This window comes from Strix aluco, chromosome 6 (genome assembly GCF_031877795.1).
Source record: "Strix aluco isolate bStrAlu1 chromosome 6, bStrAlu1.hap1, whole genome shotgun sequence".
In the NCBI taxonomy this organism is placed as follows: domain Eukaryota; kingdom Metazoa; phylum Chordata; class Aves; order Strigiformes; family Strigidae; genus Strix; species Strix aluco.
Window position 1 is genome coordinate 15,006,003 of NC_133936.1, and position 23,070 is coordinate 15,029,072.

Consider the following 23,070-nt stretch of genomic DNA (forward strand, 5'->3'; position numbering starts at 1 on the left):
AGCTGTGGGGGGGTCCTGAGCAGCGGCAAGAACTGCCCAACATGAACTATCCTCATGGCTCCACCCTGCCTTCCCCACCATGGCCCCACGTCCCCCTGCCAAAACAAGGGGTGCTTGATAGTGTCCACCCACCTCGATAGTATGCACCCACCCCACCACCCAGCTCCTTGATGGCTCGCTGCACTACGGTCTTATGGACATCATGCCGTGCACAGGGCAGGCATAGCTGAGCCAGTGCACAGACTTCATGGCACCTACGGATGCTCTGGAGATGGTTTATGGATGGAAAGGGTACAGGGCCATCTCATTCCAGTCACCTTCCTGCAAATCAATCAATGCATTTGGCCCCAAGTTTTTCTTCCAGTCAGGCTCAATTCTGTATTTAATGCTTTTTACATCTCTGGTGTTGCTACCCGATGTCTTTTGGGATGTAAATGGCTTTTTAAAGACTACCTTCCCTCCTGGCAAACACACCTGGCATCTCTTCAGACAGATGTAAAGAGCTCAAGGCTGCAAAGGTCCCTGGTAATAGCATTTCCATGAGAGTATGGGTGAATCCTATAAAGACCAGGCTGATGCTCCCTCTCTTGGGGCAGATGGAGGAAGGTGCAGAGAGTGGGAATCTTCAGGCTATTTCCAAAACCTATGCTCTACAGCAGATCTTCTCCAAAACTTGACTCATGACTACCCTTTCCAGGCAAAAAGACTATGGAAAAATAGACAGATCGTCCATTCCCTCTCTGCACTGCAGTGTTCCCTGGAATTACCTGTGAGCTATGGGGCAGCGCAGATGTTTCTGCAACATTTCTACACCCCAGGGCACAGGGCAAGCTTGTAGGGCTGTCAACTTTCCCAGGCTCCTGGCTCGAGGACAGTCCTGCAACCCATTTAATACTTATTTCCAGGTACAGAAGAACACAGAGCGTGCTGGTCTGTGATGCTGGAGCTTTTGTAGAGCTTCACCAGTATGGACTTCAGAAGATGAAAGAACAGCCATCTCTCAGGTTTACCCAAAGAGGCACCTGGCAGATTCTAGGTAGAATGTCATGACTCTAAATCCCAGAACTGTGTGCAAAGCCATTTTCCAGGCATTTCCCAGGTCCATGTCATTACTCTGTCACTTGGAAGACTCCAAGATCTCATCATTGGCCCAGGACTCATAACAGTCATTTTTTCCAGGCTTGTTACAGCGTCTGCCAAGAGCATGAGCCTCTTATTTACGTACAACATGCTGGGGAGGTGACTCTGTACTTGGCAAATCCAATGGCCTTGTTTGAAATAGAAGTGTGGGCAGAGCTCAGGGTCGGGTACCAGAGTAAGGAGTGGGATGTGGGGGGCTGTGCAGCCCCCACCTCTGCCGTACACGTGGTGATGCACAGCTCCATGAGGCCACAGCATCCCCATGAACCTGCCTGAGGACAGGGTGCACGACAACACCAGCATCCTAGCCACGTGCCAGGCCAGCCCTGGTGCTTCTTCTCAGCCCTTCTCTTTGGCAACCTCCTTGGCTGTCAGCTCCCTCCCCGCTGTCCTCCTCCTGCTCCTTGCCAGCCTGGGCAAGCCCTCCCAGTGGCAAATACACACCTTGACGCTCAGACCAGCAGGCAATGGGCCAAACCACCCTTGAGGAACAGAGTTTACCCATGCATGACTCAATTCCTCCCTCCTATCAAGTGCATTCACCCTGTCAGCACTGGAGAGAAACATCCCGTGAAGATACCCCTTTGGAAAAGATGTACCAGGGTCCCAGCCAGTGCTGCTCAGTACCTGTGCTTTGCTGTTGAATGCTCAAGATTCTTCTCAGGTGTCATGAGTGGATGATTCCATATATCAGAAATCAACATGAAAATCAACATGTTTGATAGCAGCCTATGTTGACCCAATTTTAGACCCCTGTGGCCACCCCTCACCCTCCAGTTTCAGCACAGACCTGCATCAGGATACCCTAAGCCTGGTTCCTTCTATATTCAGTCTGAACCCTCTGCCTCAACTTTTAAGTCATTCAACTTGCAGCCATGTGGGAGGGTATATATGTACATTCATTAACACTTCCATTATGCCCCGTGGTTTGGCAGGTGGTGCTGCATTATGGATTTAAACAGTGCCAGCAAGTGAGTCTACAGCACTTCACTGGATTAGCATTCTATGGGAAATCATACCTCAAAAGTGTTTTGCACTCTCGAGAAGCACCTCTGATGAATGAGGCAACAGCAGGGCTCCAACCACCACTACGTCTGTGCAATCACATCAGAAATTCACTCACAATTTCAGGAAAAGATAAACCCCCTCAAAAATCAATTGCCATTTGGGAAAAAAGAAAAAGCAACAGCAGAGTCTCTCCCCAGTTAAAGGAAAAGGCAGAGGCACACCCTCTGCTGCCATTGCCACAAAGCATCTTTCACACATACCAAACAATAACATCTTCTGCTTCTGCCCTATAAACTGGTTTTAGCATTCACATGGGAGAAACACACCACACGTTATACTCATTTCAGAATTCAGCCTTCAAGGTACTCAGCCTCCCAGTGACACACGCCAAAGACGATGCCTTCTGTCTAATCATCGGGCTGGCATTAACAGATCTCCAGAAGCTGTGAAGTCAGATTCCCCAAGGGGATGCTGTCCTGGAGGGATGAGGACATGTGCTGGGCTACAGCCGACTCACTGAGGACCTCCCTCCCCTCAGCAACATAGACAGCAAATACACACCACTCAGCATTGGTGAAGGGGCAGATAAAGACCTTTGATGGGAAAACATTGGTTAGACACGGATATCACCACACTGCTCATCACTGACTGGGGCTGGACACACCCCCTTCTCCTTAAGTGTGAGTGGTACTACGTGCAGTTGTACCTGCAGTGGTACAGAACACTGTCTCCCACAAGTGTACAGGGTTTCTGCTTTACCTGGGTAATGGGAAGGGTCGTTTCACAGGTAAGACCACGCATGAACTGAACAAAGCAAAGTAAGTGACCAAAGTTTCTGAGTTTAGACGAACTGAGGTCAAATCAAGAGCTACTTTCACAGAAGAACCCCTGGTCCTTGATTACCTCTTCCTGAGCATTGTTTTGGTTCAGTTGCCCTGCTCTTCTGTTTGAACAGGTTTCTTTCCTCAGATTCTCCTGAGTTTCAATCCCCTACAGAACTTGGCTGAGAAGTTTCATAGAAATGTTTAGGGTCTGCCATCAGAGCCCAGGAAGATCCGTTTTTAACTTCCATCCACCACACAGCTGTGAAGTACAACAGTATCCTGCTGCAGAGTCACAACGAAGTCAAGACATCAAGGTCTTTTCTCAAAAATAGTGGGATGCAGCGTTGTGTTGCTCTCACCTTCTGGTAGATCTTATATGCCATTCCTATGCTTGTATAGTGCCATTATTTTTAAACACCAAGCAAAAAGATGTTAGCCTTAGTTTTGGCAACTTGTGTAAATCTCTCATTTATGTCATATTTTACATACCAGACTCACAGAAAGAGCAAGAAATTTGGATCTGGCCCTTCTTTGAACTGCTGGGTTCTCCCTAAGGGACATTGACTCCACATAGGGGTCTTTTTCATATGCTTCAGTACATTCAAGGACACTACAAAAATAAATTTTGAACTGAAAGACAACCGTAAATATTCTTATGTTTCATCTTGACCTTGTGAGCTATAACACAACATAGTAGGGTTCACCCTGATGGTGTCTTGACATGTTTCTGCATATAAAAAACTATTAAAAGCACACATAGAGACACCATGGATCGCAGCCACTTGGAAAAAAAAAAATAAATAAAGCCCCAAAGCATTAAGGGCTGGTAAGGGACAAGATTACTTTCATCTTGCCACAGCATGTTTCAATTTAACCACTGCATCTCTCAGCACTTTTGGTTCATATTCTTTTACCACACAGAGACACAAGTTTGGTATACGCCCAGCCTTAGGAAGGGGAAATGGTATTTTGGGTCATCAGCTCCACCCACTGTGTCCACCCACCCCCTCCACTTGACAAGGCTTTTGAAGTGCACTGGTCTCAAACAGGAGCCAGAGCACATTAGCCTGGGGTCAGGAGGGCTTGGGGAGCTGGAGCACTCCTGAGGTTGGGAAGCATTTTGGGAGCTTGTTGGTGCCAGGTGGCTTTGTCAGCAAGTCCCTCATCTCCTGCTGCCCTCGAGGACACTCTGCCCAGGGCTGCCTGCACCTCTGCCCCCACCATGGACACTAGCAGCCACTTCCTCACCTCCTTCCCCAGCTCCTCGCTCACTGCCTTGAAGGTGGCAGACCTCCACCCACCGCCCGAGTTCAGCAACCCTTCACCACTTTGGCTTAGATGACTCCTCTTGGTCCCTTCCTATCTCTCAGTGAACCCTCCCAAGCCCATGCAGACTGCAACTACTATTACTTTTTTAATTTTTTTTTTTTTTTAACCTCAAAACAGATGAGGCAATCTGGCCTCGAAAGCACAGAATTTTTTCTTACGCTGTACAAAACCAGAAAGATGCTTCAATGCAGGATATGCCTGAAAACACAGTTTTTCTGCTTTGCTTCAGCAACCTAACACTTATTCCCATATTCTTGTGAGGCTGGTATGTAAACAATAGGGAGTGACTTGCTGTGCTCAGGAGACCTTAGAATAAGAGTTGTATTTCTCTGCCCTTCTGGATCCAGTAAGTCGTCCTCCTGAGGTTCAAAGAGTTTCTGAAGCTCATAATTTAAAAATCCAAGGAGTTAAAACGGGTTGCTGGAGATCTTTACCAACAGAAAAGTAGATTGAAACTGTTCTGTTATTTAATAATTCAAATCCCAGATGCTTAATTAAACAGACTTGCTACATTGCAAAAAGAGTAAGAAATTATATATCTCCTAGCTAACTTTGCTGATGAACATGAAAGACTTTTCACAGTCTGCAGGCTTTCAGTCCAAGTCAAACTTTTGAAGATGGACTTAATACTCTACAGGTAAATCTCACATAACAAAATACTTGGGGCTCATAGGACAGGGGTGATAAAGCATCTTATCAGCATGTCTGTGCTGCATGGAGCCGTTTTGCAGAACGTGCAGAGGAAAAGACGCTCAGCAGAGCATTTTAACAGAGCATTCCGTATCTCTTTGGACCAGACCGAACCTCAAGAAAAGCAAATGGTCTGCTCAGCTCCTCATGCCTGATATTTTGCCAGTTTGCAGATTAAATTTGAAAGCATCCACAGCATGTGAAGGAAACAGAGAAGTCTCTCTCCCAGCGCTCTGCCCTTGAGCTACAAAATATTTTCTGAGGGAAGAGCTGCAAGTACTCATTCAAGTCCACCTCATTGCTACAGTTCATCGCAAGCTTCGGACCTCTAGTCCAGAGTTACGATCCTTCACCAGCTACCACCAAGGTCTCTTCAGGTGGAAGTGAAGCAGGGCGTGCACAGGATGGGCTCAGGCGACACCTGCCTTCTTCTCCAAGGCCAGTTATGTCAGATGTAGACTTGTGGCTAGGCAGGGACCTTAACAGCGAGATCACGCTGCTCTGAGAGCTACAATGGCAATAATGTTGCACTGCTGTTTCACAAGAACAATTTGCAACAGTTTAGGGTTTTCCCAGAGCACTGGGGCATGTCTCCTCCTCCGAGATTAGCTGGGGACTCTTGTACCCACTAAACACCAGCAGCTATCAAACCAACTTCAATCAAGCAGCAAGCACTACTGAGCCAAAGGAACTCCTTCACTGATCTCCTCCTTCCCAGTTCATCACCCCACAGCACAAGTCCCTTCATGAGTCCTCCTGGGATTGAGTGCTGGGTACCAAATAACTTCTTCCCAAAGAGTCCTACTTTATAGATAGATGTTCCCCACCTGGCAAGTCTTGTACTTAGGCTGGTGGCACTAATACTTCCATACCAAGTATTACACAAGACATCAGCTGTGTATTTTCTGAAGATCCCAATCTCTACTAAATTACCAGCTGTCTACGCAGACCACTCAAGAGCTATCTGGGCATGTTAAGTACAGATGACAGACCCGATAACAGTGTCTGGATGTGCCTGAAAGATTAAATTCCATCTGCATTCTGTTACTTTTTGTCATTTCATACCCTTTTGGAGTCTTTCTGTGTCACAACAACCAATTGGTAAAGAGTTTGTATCGCAGACTCTCAAACTTACAGAAGAAAATCCTCTAAATGCTTTTTTGGAGTGACCAGGTGCCTGGAGACACGCTACAGTGGATGTTTTAGTAGCCCTTTAAGTGGGAAGGTCAGTTCAAGAAAAAAATGGATGGGATTCCCATTACACCAATGTCCATTAACATCCTTTTTACTTGGGTTGGGTGGGTCTTTGTTCCAGCTATTGTATTATCAGACTCACCATTGGCTTTGTGCTTCCAGGAATGCAAATAACAGATCCCTGTTCAATAGCTTTTTAAACCCTCTTACATTTGCAAGATGAGCAAGTATTTGTTTTCACAAACCAGAACCTGCCTTACATTATTACAGCCTTTTCTGTTTTCCAGTGTACCCCTCAAAAATATATTGAAGGAAGCTTAAACATATTCATTTTCATACTGTAAGACCAATTCTTAAAAAAAAAACCCCAACAACAAAATGAAACAAAAAGCCCAATAAACTGAAGATTTCACTTTAATAATTATTTTCTGCTCACTTTGAAAACTCCTCCTCTTAAATACATGGGCAAAACAGAGAAGCTGCAGAGCACCTTGCTGTTACCAAATCTGCATTTTCCAGGCACACAACGCTGTCTGGATTTGTTGAGAGTGAGTCCATCTCCATCCCCTGTTCTTGGCCCACCCAGCAGTGAAATCCCAGTCCTGGTCCCTTCTCTACCTGTGATCAGAGCTGAGCCACGCTGGCAAGCAGACACTTGGAAAGGTGAATTCACTGGCCCTCTCAAACAGATCACTATCTCATTAAGGAACTTTTAAATAAATCAAAACAAACACCAACACTTGCACTTCATAACTAAGTGCAAGCCAACTGAATTAGTGTCAAGACATGCCATAAGTGAAAGTATCCAAACCCTGGCATCCCTGTGTCCCTAGCGGGCTCTGAAAGCAGAGCCTACCTCACTCCTCTTTGGGATTACAGCTCCTGCAGAGGAGCGGGCTGAAGCCAAGATGTGCCCAGGCTCTGCCTGCTCCCACTCACATGGTGCTGCAGGCATGGCCTGAGAGGCACAGGGACATCTCTGCCCTGGCTGCGACCAAACGAGGTGTGACTTTCCAGCAGAGGAGCAGTAACCTCTGGGAGGGCAAAATCTCTACCGCAGCCTGCAGCTCAGCGAGCTCCTGCCTCAGCCCAGGGAAGTCAACAGCACTGAGCACTCCCGGGTTTTTCAAGAAGAGCATTTCATTGCAACCAGCACAAGATACACGATACAGGCCTCAAGCAAGGCACAGTGTGACTTACAGCTGACTTCACTGGGCTTTAGTTTGATCCGTAAATCCTCGCAAGAGTGTTGCTCAGCTCCCGCTGCCTTCAGCCTCACAAGAGGTAGACATAAATACTTAGCATTAGCATAGCTCCCCATGACTCATTTTTTCTCCTTTTTAAATATAGCATCCTATAAACATGGATACATTCTGAGCAATAAAACTCATATTAATACTGTTAATCATGCAACCAAAACAAAAAATTCCTCCTGCCAGCTTTGTGACAGCTTCCTCCCCCAAAATGAAAACACTGGTGCCCCTCACAAGGCCAGGGTGGAGTGAAGGCAGCTATCCTCTGTCACAGAGCCTGGGACACAACACAGTGGCAGCAGATGTGGAGCCAGCGGCTGGGCAGAAGGCTTCATCATCAATCCAGCCACTCATATCAACTTTATTAAAAAGAGCAGAGATGGCTCTGGGCAGAGGAAGAGCAGAGATTTCCCCAGAGGAACGGAATTTCAATAGCTGTGAAGCAGCCTGTGCCAGCACTGGGGAAGCTGGGCTCACTGAAGAAGTGGTGGTGGCATCTCTAGCTGGGGAATGCTCCCCATTCCCCATCTTCCCCCAGACATACATCCACCCTCCCTCCATCCATTCCTCCCTCCATCATCAGGCTTGAGCTTTCCTCCTTAGAAAAGCCAAACCCCACCTTGTCTAGCCAAAGAAACGCCCCAAGCTGCATCAGAAGCACCAAGGAGGAACCTGATGGGAAAAGCATGGACCAGAGGTTGGTGGTTTTCCTGGGAATTGAGACCCAGTTTCAGCACCCTCCCGCCTGTCCTACTGCAGACTTTCCTGCATGATCTTGTGTGCTGTGTTTAGCTTTACTGAATACTCCAGTTCCCCAGCTGTACAAGCGAGATAAACAGCAGGTCTCTATCTCACAGGTATGTTGCAAAATAAATAGATTTGCATTACAAGTGTTACAGGAATGCTTTAAAAATCACACAAGTACCAAGACTAATCCATCACTGCTGAAAAAAACCCCAAACACTAATAGCAAATTAAAGTCTTACCTACACAAACATAAATACTAGAGTATGCAAGACTGTTTTCTTAGTTTATGTTTCTTCTGATAACATTGTTTGCCCTGGTAACTCAAACTGTTCCAGTCACAAGTAGTTTGAATTCAGTGCACCAAACTGTGTCTGGAGAAATATATGTTTTGCTCTGTCTACAGTGACGGCTGAGATAACAGTCATCCTCCCAGCTGCCCTAAAGACATCGCTGAAAACACATGCTCACATCCATACTGCTGTCAGGTGACTGAAGAATAGACATTTTTACATCTTGGACCTCTCTAGTAAGATTACCCATGAGAATCTATTTTCCACGGTGTTTTTCTAATTGTTTCTTCAATCTCCTTATTTAATATCTGAAATGAGTGGACTGGCAGAGCTGCCACACTTGTCCTAGAAACTGTCATTTTAAAGACATGTTAACAGAAGTCTTTTCTTAAAACTTCCAGGAGTATGTGTGGCTTAAAAAGCTCATTCCTGTTTAAAATAATGACTAAGACTCCTAGGAATCCAACTCCCAAAGTCACACAGGTAGTTTTGAATATGTTAACCTTTTAGAGTAATTATGCCATCAAAGTTCCAGTCAAAAGCTGATGAGCGTTACTAATATATGCCGATGAGTGAGCCTGTAAGTGAAAGACCTTCTTGCTTTATTTACACTCCAGTAAATCAGAAAGCACACCAAGACTTATTTTCACATACAAGAGTAACAGACCTGACCCCAGGAGACACTTAGTGAGGTTAACCCACAGCCTGGGGAGCAGGTTTATTGTAAACTGTCTGCGAGCTGATGCAGTTGTACTTGTTTTCAATGGAGCTGATGAAAACTTGGAGCCGCTGTTTGGTCTTCAGTGGACTAACACCAGTCACTACATAAACCAGTGGTCTGACCCACCATGTTTGATCATTACTAGTCACCATTCAGATGCGAAATAGTCCCCAGGAAGTCCTCAGTGACATTCATCTCTGGACCTAGAACTAGGCAGATGCAGTCAGGAGTTGGCAATAACCAAACAGAGAGAGCAGAGATCAGCAAACCATTTGGGGGCATTTCCCCTACCTTTGGGAAAATACGTAGATTTTCCCCTCCATGAAATGAAGCAGCTACTTCAGGTAGGTTTAGCAAGTTAATACGGGAATGAGAACTGTTGTACATTCAAAAGAGAAGCATTGTAGGAAACTATGTGGAATTTGCAGCATCAAAGCTTAGACAGTGAAGGGCTAAGATGGATGAAGAAAAAACCCATTTTTACTACACTACATAAAGTGTAGTATTTGGTACAACATTCTTTCCAGAAGCAGATCTTCTGAAAGAGAAGGGAAGGCAGGCATTATGTTATCTGCGAGAAGGTGAAGGGGTGTCAGCATGCTTTTTAAGCTGCTCTATAGTAGTAGTAGAAGAAAGTAGTTCAAGATTTTAATCTCAAGCCCATCAATGGCAAACAAATTCTGAGGCAAACAAGATTTAGCCAAAACTTTAAAAAAAACCCCTCAGTTGTAAAAGCACTGAGCAATTCTGCTGGTCAATTCTGGCCAGAAGAGAAGCAGCAGGAAGGGGAATATAATCCCAGAGTATCTCAGATGCCTTCTGAAGTACCTCTGCATTTGTTATATTTATGCTCCCAACATACCCCACAAAGAAGAAACTTCTACTACCCCATTTTAGAAAGAAGAAAAGCGGGCTCAGTGAGAGGCAGATTCACAGTTATGGGTATCTATAAGAGTTGCTGACCTTAGCCTACCTGCCTTTGGGCAGTTTGTGACAGAGAAGGTACCTGAGGGCAGGTTTCACATCTCTTCAGCAAGCTCCAGCCATTGGACTGGTCTCTCTGATGAAACCTATACATCTGCGCAGCACTAACCACCACTTACTGAAGAATGAGTGTCTGAAGCAGTAAAACTAGCAGGAGGGTCAGTAATAAGCACCAGAAGTACTATAAGTACAGCAAACTACTTAAAAATATCATTAACCTCTCCCAACCCTGCCCCCACCCCTTCCCTCAATCATTACTTCAGGAGAAATATATTTCTATAATTATTTCATCATCTAAGAACAGGTGGCCAGTTTGCCATATCTCTATGCAAGACTTCCATATGTATTACTCCTCTGCTGACATTTTCTCACATATACACGCATGCATGGATAAGCAATTGCTCCACTACATTCTCAAATGGAGAATAAGAGAGTCATAAATCTCAAAAAAATGAGTACGCCAAAAAATTCAGTATTTGAAGTTACAGCTGTTCATTTCTTCTCTCTGTTCAGAAAGAGCCAGTTGTGGCTTACTGCAGATGTTATTGAAGTTGATGGACTTGCTCTAGATTTACATTGGATACAAACACTCAGGATGTGACCCACTGGAGCGTTGGACCTTCATTTCCCCATGGAAAAAAATACAGCCAGTGACATTCAAGTAGAACAGGAAAGCTGTACTCCCCTCCCCCCTCCCGCCCAGTATCTTCTGTCAAGTCCCTCTGTAGGCAACAACAGGAGAAGGCAGCAGTAACTCCACCAAGGAGTGGGCTAACATTCCTCCCATCTGCCAGTCCCACGCTCATTCTGTTTTCATTTGGACCAAATCCTCCCAAAGCCCTCTGCTTTATACTTCATTAAACTTGGGTGCCTCAGACACCAGGAATAACATCATTGATGTTTGAAAAGTAACTTTCAGTGCATATTTCCGTATCTTTTAACACCACTTCTCTTCCTCAGCCCTGTTTATAGTACTGTCGTGGAAGCCTGAAAATGAATTCCCTATTTTCCATATTGGATCTGTCCCCTCGACCCTGTTCTACTTATTTACGACAGTAAAAGCTTATGAAACACCGCCACCATGCAAAAACACTCCCCTCTTCGTTCCTGCAGTTTCATGTTAATATTCTCCATCTCCAGAATCTGGAGTACGCTCTGCATCGAGGGCTGCACATTCCCATGCTGAGGTGCAATCCCTCCTGCCTCCGTCTCTGCAGGTAAGGGAGGTAAAGGGATGTGCAGTCATGGACAAGTTACAACTCTGAGACAAGGGCAGCTCCTGCATGTAGGGGCACCACACCGCAGCAGAGGCCCTGCGCAGGCTGCAAAGGCTGAGCGAGGCTGGGGCGAGGAACCACCAGGAGCGACAGCGTGGCTGCAGCAGTGCAAAGCAAACAGACCAGGCAAAACCAAATTAAGACTGGTCCAGTTGGCACCTGAAGCCTAAAACTTTCATAGGGCAGACTGATTCATCCTAATAAACTGACTCACCTGTACCCAGCAGGTCAGCAGGGCTGCCTGGCTTGGCAACTGCAGGAGGTAGGTAGCGACTCTTGGCTTGAATCCAGCCACAAAAAATATTTCACTCCCAAAGAGATAAGATAAAAAGGGCAGAAATGAACAAAGCGAAACAGCTTTCTTCAAGGAGCCCTCCGGAATGAAGAGCAGAAGGGAGCAGAGTTTCTGTCCTGATGGTCTCAACAGCGAAACACCACTGGCAGCACTTGGTGTGAGCTAAAGGGCCATGCAGGTCTGAGGCGCAGAACGCTGTTTCTGTCCGCAGTTAAAGAAGAGCTCTAAGGAACCACAGCACGATGTCAACGATAATGATTCATCACATTCACTTTTCCTATATTCACTTGTCCTTACGTTGCCCTTGTGTCCTACTTTGCTAATGACAACACCAGCTCACATACAGAACTCCTCCTCCTCCTTCCAGTCCCCAAATGCTATGTCTCCCCCAGTGCCAAAAAATGTGTGGGGAGAAGGAAAGAAGTCCTCTCTAACCACCAGATGATACAATTTTATTCCTCCCTTTTGTTAACCTCAGTCCCAGTTTAAGAAAAAAAAAAAACCCAACACAACACATACCAAAAACTCCCCCCATGAAGAAGGCATGCTTTGTTTCTGTAATTCTTAGTTCCTCTGCAAAAAAATTTCGAGCTTGTGAAAACACCCACAAAAAACTTCAATAAATAGAAACTGCCTTTCACATCATTTCTGAAAACAAATGCTGGGCTGGCTCCGACCCTGGTGCAGCTGCTCTGGTTTGGGAGTCTTGCCGGTGGGGTGTTTGGCCCTCTGCAATCTGGGCCACACACTATCGTGTGGGATATCTCCTGGAATGGAGGAGCAAAATCAAAGGAAGTCAAACAAATTGATGCAGAACTATAATAGAAGAACACTTCTTTTTCTGTATGCAATATTATTTTTAAAGAGATGCTGTCAGTTTTGTATTTTCAGACTCTAGTACATAGAAAGAAATTCTATCTCTATTAGGCAGTCCAAAGCTATGGTACCGAGAGGTAGGTTTTTGTAAAGCTATTACTTCATAATTTCCTTGCCACACCCCTATTCTCCCTCTTATATTCTCCTAGTTTTTCTTAAATTAATAGACCCCATTTTTGCAATGCCCCTAACAGATTCAGAGCAACAGACAAGCACCTTTCATAAAGAAAAATGAGGGCTGACCCATGTAGTTTTAGGCCTTTGAAATGCATCTCACTTGTGCAGAAAGGGTCTGAGCTAATCGGAAAATTTCATAGTGAAAATTCAGAAAGCGCATCTATATCCAGGTATGACTATAAAGTTGGTGCACTTGTTCTCAGTACCAACTACCGTATGATCAACTGTTTCCAGATAAGACATAAATAGAACATTTCCATTCAATAGCATCCCTTTAAGCCTGCCACCAAAATTCAAACTTAGAGGACTTCAGATACCTAAGGAGCTGGTGGCTTAGATTTTCACACTTCTATAACATTAGGCAACTAATGTAGAAAAGTGCAGGCTGATGGGTGCAGCAGGGCTACAGCTACCCGTGCTGGGGGAGAGCCTCACACAGGGGTCAGAACTCTGCTGTGCACAGAACCCCACTCTCTACTCCCAACTGCCACAGAGTAAAGTCCCGGTTTGTTGCATAAAGCGATCAGCTTGACAGGGAGGGTTACTAGAGCAGCCAGGCACAGGATGATGAGACTGGTCCACCCAACGTCTAACTCTTAACTTGCAGCCAGCGTGGCTTTATCTTAGTTTCTCTGTCTGGGAAGCAGGGTTTTCTAAACACTGTTTCTAGGACTCCTGAGACATTTAAAAAAAGAAAAAAAAAAAAAAGTTACAAGTTTTCTTTCTAATCCCCAGCAATCCCAAGCACAAGAGCTGAAAAGTCCTTGTCCTTCAGCTGTGGTTCAGTCTCTTTTATTAAAGCAAAGAAAAAGTAAAACCAGAAAAGAAAAAGTACCTCCTCCTCTCCTTGTTTCTTTGTAATTAAAGATAGCATCTATATCTGTCTTCTAAAAGCCTAGCAAATAACTCGAATGAATCTGGAAGCTTTCACAAAGTATTCAGTGGTCCAAGAGCAGTTTTAAGGCAGGATAAATCTTGCCATACACAGATCAGAACACGCAAGAAGTAGGAAAGTAAAGGCTTAGAGTGGCTCTGAATCGGCTGGGGGTAAAAGACCCCAGACGTGACAAAAATCCAACAAATCCTCAATTTACAAAGATCTTCCACAACACCGCGTAACTCAGAGTGACCCCCTCTCCCCGCCACACACCCAGACGAAGACACCAGACCCGCAGCGGTCCAGCCATTGCTCGACACATCCCACCTCCCAGGCGTTCCGCGGGCGAGGACGGGCCCCCCCGGCCACCGAGAGCCCACCGCCGCCGCGCAGACCCGCGGCACAAAGCCACCGTACCGTCCCGACCCGGCGTCTGGCGGTGCTGAGTGCGGCGGCTCCGCGGCGACAGTCGGCGACAGCCCTCTCCTCCCGACACCGATCCGCGGGCAGCGAAAGCGGCGGGGCCCGGGCAGCGCTCCTCCTGCCGGGGGGGGCTCATGCCAGAGCGGGGCACCGCATGTCAGCAGGAATTACTGGAGGAAGAGAAAAGGGGAAAGCCCCGCCGCCGTTACCGCTGGGTGTCACGGTGATCCCACCCCTCCCGCGGGCTTTTCAGGCGTGGAGCGCCGCAACTCCCCGCGGCGCTATCCCGCACCTCCCCGCTTCGGGGCGGGGGGGAGAAGCAAAGCAAACTACGATTTATTGGGTTTGGCTTTTTTTTTTCTTTCTTTCTTCTTCTCTCTCCACCCCCCCCAGCTAAAAGCACCCCCGAGCCCTCCAAGCCCCGCTCACCCGGGCTGCCGGGGCCGCGCCCTCAGCGCCCGCCCATGCCCGCCAAGAGGCGCCCGCGGCCGGGCAGTGCCGCCGGCCCCGGCCCCCGCCCGCTCCCGCCCCGGCGGCCGCGGCCGGGGAGCCCTCACCGGCCCTCCCTTATATCGCCGCGGCGGCTGCTATAAATAGCCCGGCCCCGCCGCCGGGGGCCGGGCCGGGTGCCGCCGCCGGGGGTTTCTCGGGGGCGACCGAGACCCACCATCACCCGCGGCTCGGCGACGGATTTCTCACTTTTGACTCATTTTCATGCCGCTGTCCGACGGGCGCGGGGCGGTGACGAGGCTCCCGGGGGGGGCCCGGGGCCCGCCGACCCCCGGCGCGGCAATGGGCCCGTCCGCCGCCGCAGCCGCCGCCGCGTTAAGGTGGACCGCGGCGGCGGGACCGGGAGGCGGCGGGACCTTAAACCGCCCGGGCGGGCGGCCGGAGCCTCACCTCGCCCTGGGGGGCCTGTGGCTGAAAGGGAGCGGAGCGACCCTCCGGGCTGCGGGGGTCTGTGCAGCCGCCAGCAAACGAGGAGGAGGAGGGAGTCCCATCCTAGATGGGACTTCAGGGAACACACGGGCAGGGGTTACTTCTCCTACTTCTCCTTTGTGCCCTTGGCGCTAAAGACAGAACCAAAGCAGCGCTTCACATCTCACCGGCAGGTTGCTTTCCCGCCTCACACTTTCCCCCCCTTGCAGCTGACAGGAGCAAAAGTCCAGCTTCTGCGTGGCCGCTCGTTATTTCCACACGCTGCCCTCACAGAGGACGCAGGTGACAGCGACGTGAGAATGATCCATGTCGGTAAAGGCTGGTCAGCCTGGCTGTGCCCCGTGTTCTACCATGGGAGCATCTCGGGGAGAATCCTGCAGGGTGCTCAGGCACGTGCCAAGCACCCAGAGCATCTCAGGGGGCTGCATTTATGCATCCCATAATTTACCTTGCGGCTTCTGTGCTGGTTTGCAAAGCAGATGTGTATGACTCGAATCGGTTCTTGCAGACAAGCAAACAGTCCCAGCTCCCCTCCTGTGCCAAATCAGCATCACGTACACCCCAATATTCCCTGCAAACGTCTACCCAAGGCAGTCTGGCCTGCATGAAACAAGAAAGAGCCTCCATGCTGTCTTTCCCACGTAAGTAGGAGGCAGAGAGGAGCACCCTGCCATTTTACAAACAAGATACATGGGTCTGCCTCAAAATCTGCGTTGGTCCAGCAGCATGAAGGAGGTGAGGAAGGAGGTGAGGGCAAGCAGCCACAGTGTGCCTGGCCGCGGTGACTGTGCCAGCTCACCCTGAAAATTCTTCACTAATCTCACACCATCTTGAGATACGGGAGACATGTCCAGTCCAGGAGAACCCTCACAGGCTTTCCTGACCGAACCACAGGACGGAGGCATTTTGTTCACATTAATCAACAGCTGGGTTTGTAAGACATGCATTTGTCAACAGGAGTCACAGGCTTGCACGTGAATTTGGTGCAAAACAGCTCTGTTGGCTGCAAATTGTCCTTTTGGGACAAAACGGTCTCCTCAGTTTCCCAAGGCCAGACTTTGTCAGCAGCTTTATGTAGCGCAGCGATGGAGGTGGCTGGCTACAAGCAATCTGTTTTCTTGCTATCAGCACATCTTGCCACGAGCCAGGGCAGCACTGGCAAGCAGTACCTGTTAATGAGTGTCAAAACACAGCAGGTCATTTATACACTCTCAAAGGTGTGGAAATATTGTCACTAAATGCTGGGGACGCAGCAGTCCTGGAACCAGTAGGCCAAATGCTTCACATTTAGGTCTTTAAGAGCATTCAGCTTTGTACTTGGGCATCTTAAACAGATCCACCTTTCAGAGCAGGCACATTTCTGCTTCTGTGGAGATAACTGGATTTCCAAACCAAGCCCAATATTCAGACAACCAAACCTGAAAATCTCCGATGTGTTTCATACCAAAGTCAGTAGCATCTGAGAGGAAAAACCTGTGGCCTGGCTCCTGCACACTGGGTCTTCGGGGTATTCCTCAGTTCTTAGTAGCCTTCCTGCCCATAAGAAATACTAAAATTATCTAAGGAGGAAAGCCAAAAACTCCTCTTTCAATTCCAGCCAGTATCTGGAGCAGCATTAAATTTCTTGTAGTGGGTATTAGTTAACAACATTGCTAAAGGGGAATTGCTGCTGTGGTTGAGCGCTTACACAATACAACTCCTATTTAAGTGCATTTTTGTATCCTGCTGAGTCACCCCAAGGAGCCCTCAAACAAAACTTCATGTTCAGTTTGGCAGCAGAGGCGGTGGCATGAAGAGCCCCCCTTTACCAGCCCTCCTGGGGGAATGTGAGTGCAGGATGGGCAACGCTTCAAACTGTGGAACTTAATGCAAAGCTAAAAGAAAGAAGTGCCTTAAAATTTCAGCCAACATTTCCCCCTATACAGCTTTAAGCACACGACATTTCCAGTCTGTTTCAGCTTCACTTAATAGATTAAAGTGACCGTTCAGTCTCTGAACTGCTCAGGTCAGACTATACTTCAGGCGAACACTCTAAATAAGAGGACACATTATTTATACAGCATAATATTTCACCATTAGGGCTAGATGAATGTGGCTGTTTATTATTCCATACTAAAGCTGAGCGGGTTAATGCAGCACGAGCCTCTTGGCATGTTTTGCTGGCAGCTGCCTTTCAGGCTGGCTGGGGATGCTTCCCTTGCCCGCCCCTGGCACAACTGCATGCGAGTTGAGGTCTGCAGCAGGCGACTGCAAGTACAGGGGCTTGCACAGCATGGCAACAAGGCAGGGACCGTTTGCACAAAAAAAAGGGCAATGTTTTCTCTGCACGAACAGTGCAATGGATAAGATTTTTGTCCGTAGAAGTTCCAGCTGGTGCCACGTACCTGGGGATAAGAGGTCACTGGAGAGAAGGCAGAGGGTGGAGATGGGGTCTGAGGGCACACGGTGACTCTCCCATGAGTTAACCCAAGGCACTGCTGGCACCACTGCCTGGAGGGCAGCTGGGTTGTGCTGGAGCAGGGAGCTGTACCTGACTGCACCCTGCAGAGGTGCACACACCATCCTGCACCGGATCAGGTCTCGCTAAAGCAGAGCCCCACAGGCTTGACCTTTGGTGTTCAATCTGGAGAAGAGCACAAGGAGGCCAAAGCCTGAGCTCTGCCTGATGGTCGCGAATGAGCCACAAAGGAAAAAACTGAGGTGCTCCTATGACGTGCCAGATGGCTCCAAATCTGCACAAAACCAATACGATAGCTTTGCTGTCACTGTAAGTCCAGTTAGTCAGAGGCAGCAGATCACTCCTTCAGGCTATGGATAAGGAATATTACTGTGTATCTATGGACTAGGAACAATAAAACTATAAAAAAGACAGTTTAAACAGCTGAGATTCATTTCACTGAATTTCTATGTGGTGCTTGGCAGAGACTACGATAAAGCTACTTAGCAGTAGAGGACATCTAGTGATAGTCACATGTAACTACATAAAACCAACAAAAGTTCATGTGTGATTGCTTAAGAGCCAGCGTGGCCAAAGATGGGATATGGTGTGGCTGTAACAGCTGCAATAGGGCTGGGAAAGGCTGACTGCACAGCACCCTCTGTAAACAGGTCACAAAGAAAAAAAATCCCGAGAGGCTTTATACATAGGAAACATACAGCCAGGCCACAGGCAGAAAGCTCAGGGGAGTTGGTGGTGCTGCACCTTTTAACAAGAAGACATTACAGGGAAGCACAGTGCTTTTATTTCTACAGCAAGGACTCTGTAAGCAGGGATACAGAGATTAAAATCAGTAGTTTTCTTTTGGGAGTCTTTGCTCTTATCTCAATTTTCCTTTCATGTGACTCACCCTGAGCACACACTGTGAACATCAGCCTCAAGATCAAGATCTTTTTTCCTCCCCTAGTGCAAGAGATCAGCCCTTTCTCCATACCATTTTGCAGCCTGCTGCTCTTTGTTTTAGGAAGGATACACAGAATACTTCACCCCTCCAGGTTATTTATAACAGGGGATTCTCTACAAGTATTTTTCCAGACATATTCCAGGCCTAGAATGAGGAATTTGGCTGCAAAACAAAGAGACTGGTTTCTAGAAAGACAAGGATCAGCAGAGGTTTATAAAGAACATGCTTCCCTAAGGAAATAGACTATTTTATCCAACACTTCCTTAAAATGGAATTATTCCCATTAAGATCACCATTAATTTGGGAGTAAGGGCTTCACATTTGAGGCCTCACCGTCTTGCACTTATTTCCATGTCAGATGCACTCAGTTTACAAGTGTTGAGGAAAAGTAGGACTTTATTACTCCTAATAAAACACAAGGAAAGTAAGTTTCTACTGGCCATATTAGATCCTTGGGAATAGCCATGCAAACCTACAGTAGGCAAAAGTTTGTAGCTTAGCTGCTCTAACTGGCTTCAGCTCAGCAAACAGGTTTGATACAGGATCTGAGTGGTACCTGGCTATTAAATGATGGCAGCAGACCAGGACTGGGAATAAACTCCAACCAGTGCAAGCAGAAAGCAACCACATCATCAGTGAGTAGCCAGGCAAGACTTTATCTCTTACAGAATCATTTTGCTGGGCTGAATTACACATTGAAGGCCCGATCCTGGACACTTCTGCAGTGAGAACTGAGTATGAATTTGGTGAGCAGAGATATCTACTCAAAATGCAAAGGATGGTGTTGAAAGGCCATGGGGACACAGGCAAAAGAACAGAAGAAAAGGCTGTATTAGCTAAGACAACCCTGCAACAACTGTTGGCTCTCATGCCTTTCATGCATTTATGTTATTTATCAATGGACTCTATATTTAGCAATCATAAGACTAGAGCGCGGAGCAGCCCCAGCTCCTTGCTGGTGAAAGGGGCTCTCTGGAGGGCAGCTGGTGGCTAGCAGAGGCTGGCACAGCTCTGAGAGCTCTACGGTAGCTGCTTGTACAAGGCAGGAGTCATTTCTCCAGCACACTGAGTCATTGTAGGAAGGAGACCGAATCTTACCCAATTTCCAAAAGCAGAACAGCTCTAAGCTCTCTTGTGATGAAACAAAAGCTGGCAGAGCACACGCTGTTATGTAGCAGGCAGGGAGGCCACTTGAGACACATTCAGGAGGTCTTCATATGAGCAACAGTAAAGGACACTTCAGAGGCTGAGAGCTGCTGGTGTTGAGCAGGGAAGGCACAGTGCAGCTGCTTCAGTACTGGAGAGCTGCAAATTAATGTATGATGTGAGTTTTAAGGCAGAGGAGATGAGGAAATCAATGACCCAGACAGAAGGGGAGATAGTGCCAGATGAAGCCCGATGACGACATTTCCAGGCAATTTGTTCACACTGCTGGGTGAGCTGCTTGTGGAGAGATAGAACAGATTAGAGATGACTGCATATACTTTGCCCAAGAGCAAGATTGTGAGATTCACAGTTGCAAGGGCCTCAGTGGCTGTGCTGTCTCCATGCTGAAATATTAATAACTGATTCTCTTAACTATCAAAGCATTAGCTCCAGCTGATTTTACCATTTCTGCATGTAAAAAGGCAGTAACTTTCCCTCTTAGGGATTTCATCTGAGGGATGTACAATGTTACAGTCAGTTACATGTTCACTCACAAATACAGCCTGGTGAAAAAGGCAGGCTCTCAGTGGAATTTGAGCCTGACGGGACCCATGTCAATCAGAACACTAACAAAATTTAGCTATGAAAATCTTATTCTAAGAAATATTGTAATAGCCATTTTACTGAAAAAAGAATGACAAGGGCTTCTTATGCTATACTGGCAGTCCAAAAGCGGTTGCAGGGCACTAACCTGCAGAAATCTGACATTGCACAGGAAGAAAATCCAGCTGATCTATCTAGTTAATGGATTTAGTTAATGCTCAGGTTTCTGGTTGGATACTCACCATACGTCAAGAGCTAAGGCAACAGAATTAAGCGCAGGAGAAAGAAGAGTGGCCTGGACACTGACTGCATGCTGTGAGATATGAAGACAGGACATAGCAAGTGGAAAGCAAGGTAACTTTTAGCACTGTTTCAATTTTAATGATCTCAGCTCCACACATACAAGAGCGCTTATCTTCTGGGAGTGCTTGAGCTTTGGGCAGGTCAGATCATAACCCTCTCTGAGATGCAGCACCATGGTGGTCTGGAGCACGCTGTCTTAGCCTGCGACTCCAAGCAGGGAACACACACTGAGGAAACATACTGGGAGAGCTGTAGCAGATGCAGTTAGTAGTGGCTCTGTCCTGCTTTTCTCCAGCACCTTGCTACAGGTTATTCCCTAGGCTCATTTCAACCATCTTATCCAGTGACCTTATGCAACCTTCGGGCTGCTTCAGTATGGTTAGAACATAGGAGAGATAATCCCCTAAGAGAAGATGCAAGGCAGGCTCAGAATGGAGACTAAGAAACACTAAAGCACAGACCCAGGATTTCCCAGATCTCTGTCCTTGCTCCTGGAGCTTTTTTCTGCTTCTGCTGCAGACAGACCACAGATGTATGTGCAGCAAGTCTGGTGTACGGGCATCTCTCTGCCCACGTGCTCTGGAAACAGCAAGACCAGTTTGCCCTACCATTTACTGAGGGCAATACCTTAATAAAGCAGTTGAGCTTGTAGTGGCTGTCAGACATACACTGGGCCAGGGACCCTGCTCTTTACTTGGCCTTATTGGCTTGTATACAGAGCAGAATGCTATAAACAGAGCTATAAATACTCCTGTACCCACTGCATGCTCGAGGTCAGAGCAGATCAGCATAGCAATTCCTTCTGGCTTTAAAAATAAGCTATGAATCAATGGATTCATTGCAGGCTGAGTATCCCTGGAATGAGGCTGATGGTGCTTGCTCGAAAACATTGACATTCTGGGCAAGAGCGCTGGAGAGAACAAGGTACGTGATAGTGAATAACACAGAGGAGAACACGAAGTAGCGTGGTCCCTAAAACCCACCTGATCCCTAAAACCCATCTCTGGGAAGAGGTGATTCAGCAGGACACCTGGATGCCAAACCTGGAAATACCTGTTGGCTCAAGGAAATATTTATGATGCTCTAAACGGCACTGACCTGTCAGGTTACATTTCAGATCTCCCTGCTGCATCTGAGCCTCCACGCTCTCTGTGTGAAACTCACTTTATCATCTTGTAGCCAAGGAATTAGGACAGGAGAGAGGAATGGGAGCCAACCTGAAGTTGGAAAGCCAAACTTCAGCCCTAGGCAGGGCAGCATGACCTCGCTGCCAGTGCATCAGTTACCACCCTGCAAGCCCAGAGAACACAGGATACATCCTACTCAACATTGCCAAGAGCAAAAGCTAATGCTCTTCAATTTCCTTCAAGCCCAAACTCCCTACACAGGGAAAAGGCTTTAGATCCAGAATCCAGCTTTAGATTAATCCAGCCTTAGCCAAGCATGTGAACAAAGGTCCATTCTCCCTACATCCTTGATGGGAAAACACCTATAGAAGTGATGCGCCCTCTGAACCCACTTTGGATGTGTCCTTCAGGGAGACACATCTCTGATAGACAATTTTATGTGGAAAGAAACACCATCTCCAGTAAATTCTTGATGCTACTGACCCAAAGACTGCAGTAGCAAATGAAGCTGGTGAAGGGTCTAGAGCACAAGACTTAGGAGGAACAGCTGAGGCAACTGGGGTTGTTTAGCCTGGAGAAAAGGAGGCTCAGCTTATTGCTCTCTACAACTACCTGAAAGGAGGTTGTAGCGACATGGGTGTTGGTCTCTTCTCCCAAGTAACAAGCAATAGGGTGAGAGGAAACGGCGTCAAGTTGCACCAAGGGAGGTTTAGATTGGATATTAGGAAAAATTTCTTCACTGAAAGGGTTGTCAAGCATTGGAGCAGGCTGTGCAGGGAAGTGGTAGAGTCACCATCCCTGGAGGTATTTAAAAAATGTGTACATGTGGTGCTTAGGGACATGGTTTAGTGGTGGACTTGGCAGGGCTATGTTAATGGTTGGACTTGATGATCTCAGAGGTCTTTTCCAACTTAATGATTCTAGGTTTTTGTAGAAAAGCATGTCAGAGACTCTCCCTTGGATTCTCTTTCTGATTCATATTGCTCTTCTTCCCCTCCTTATCAACTTCACAAACATTTCTGTGGCTGAATCACATTTTTGGTCCATTGCCTGTTGCAATCAAGGAAAACCTTTCTGTTGACTTCTGGGACAGTCAGGCCCAGCTATTAGTGAAACATAAAAGCATTCGAACCCCACACTACTGGGACTGTGTGTGTAAATGGCATTACTTCCCTCCTCCTGTGGTTGCTCATGAGATCAGGACACAAAGGCAGCCTGTCTTTTGGGAACCGTCTTTCCTTTAGAAGCCTGTTTGCCTTTCTATCTCATAATGACAGTGAGAAATCCTTAAGGGTTTTCTAACTCCCCTTCCCCAGCAGAGAGCCCCAGCAGGCAAAGGCTTTGTCAGGCAGAATATTAATGAAACAGAAAACATGACCTGAATTTTTATAGCTTGTACTTAGCAGGTCATTTACTTGTCATGAAAAGGGACATTTTGCATTGGTT

General features: G+C 47.2%; 1 protein-coding gene across 3 annotated transcripts in view; it reads right to left on the minus strand.

Annotated features, from left to right (window-relative positions):
* MRAS (muscle RAS oncogene homolog) overlaps positions 1 to 14,833 on the minus strand; it is a 41,467-nt gene extending 26,634 nt beyond the window's left edge. For 2 of the 3 annotated variants that reach the window (XM_074828790.1, XM_074828791.1), the window contains exons 1-2: positions 14,535 to 14,642; positions 14,100 to 14,275 (exon numbers count right to left, since the gene is read on the minus strand). The gene's annotated coding sequence lies outside the window, so the exon portion shown is untranslated. Of the gene's footprint in view, positions 1 to 14,099; positions 14,276 to 14,534; positions 14,643 to 14,772 lie in introns of those variants that run through there. The other variant, XM_074828792.1, reaches the window with a different exon arrangement.
* Between the last annotated feature and the right edge of the window lie 8,237 nt (positions 14,834 to 23,070).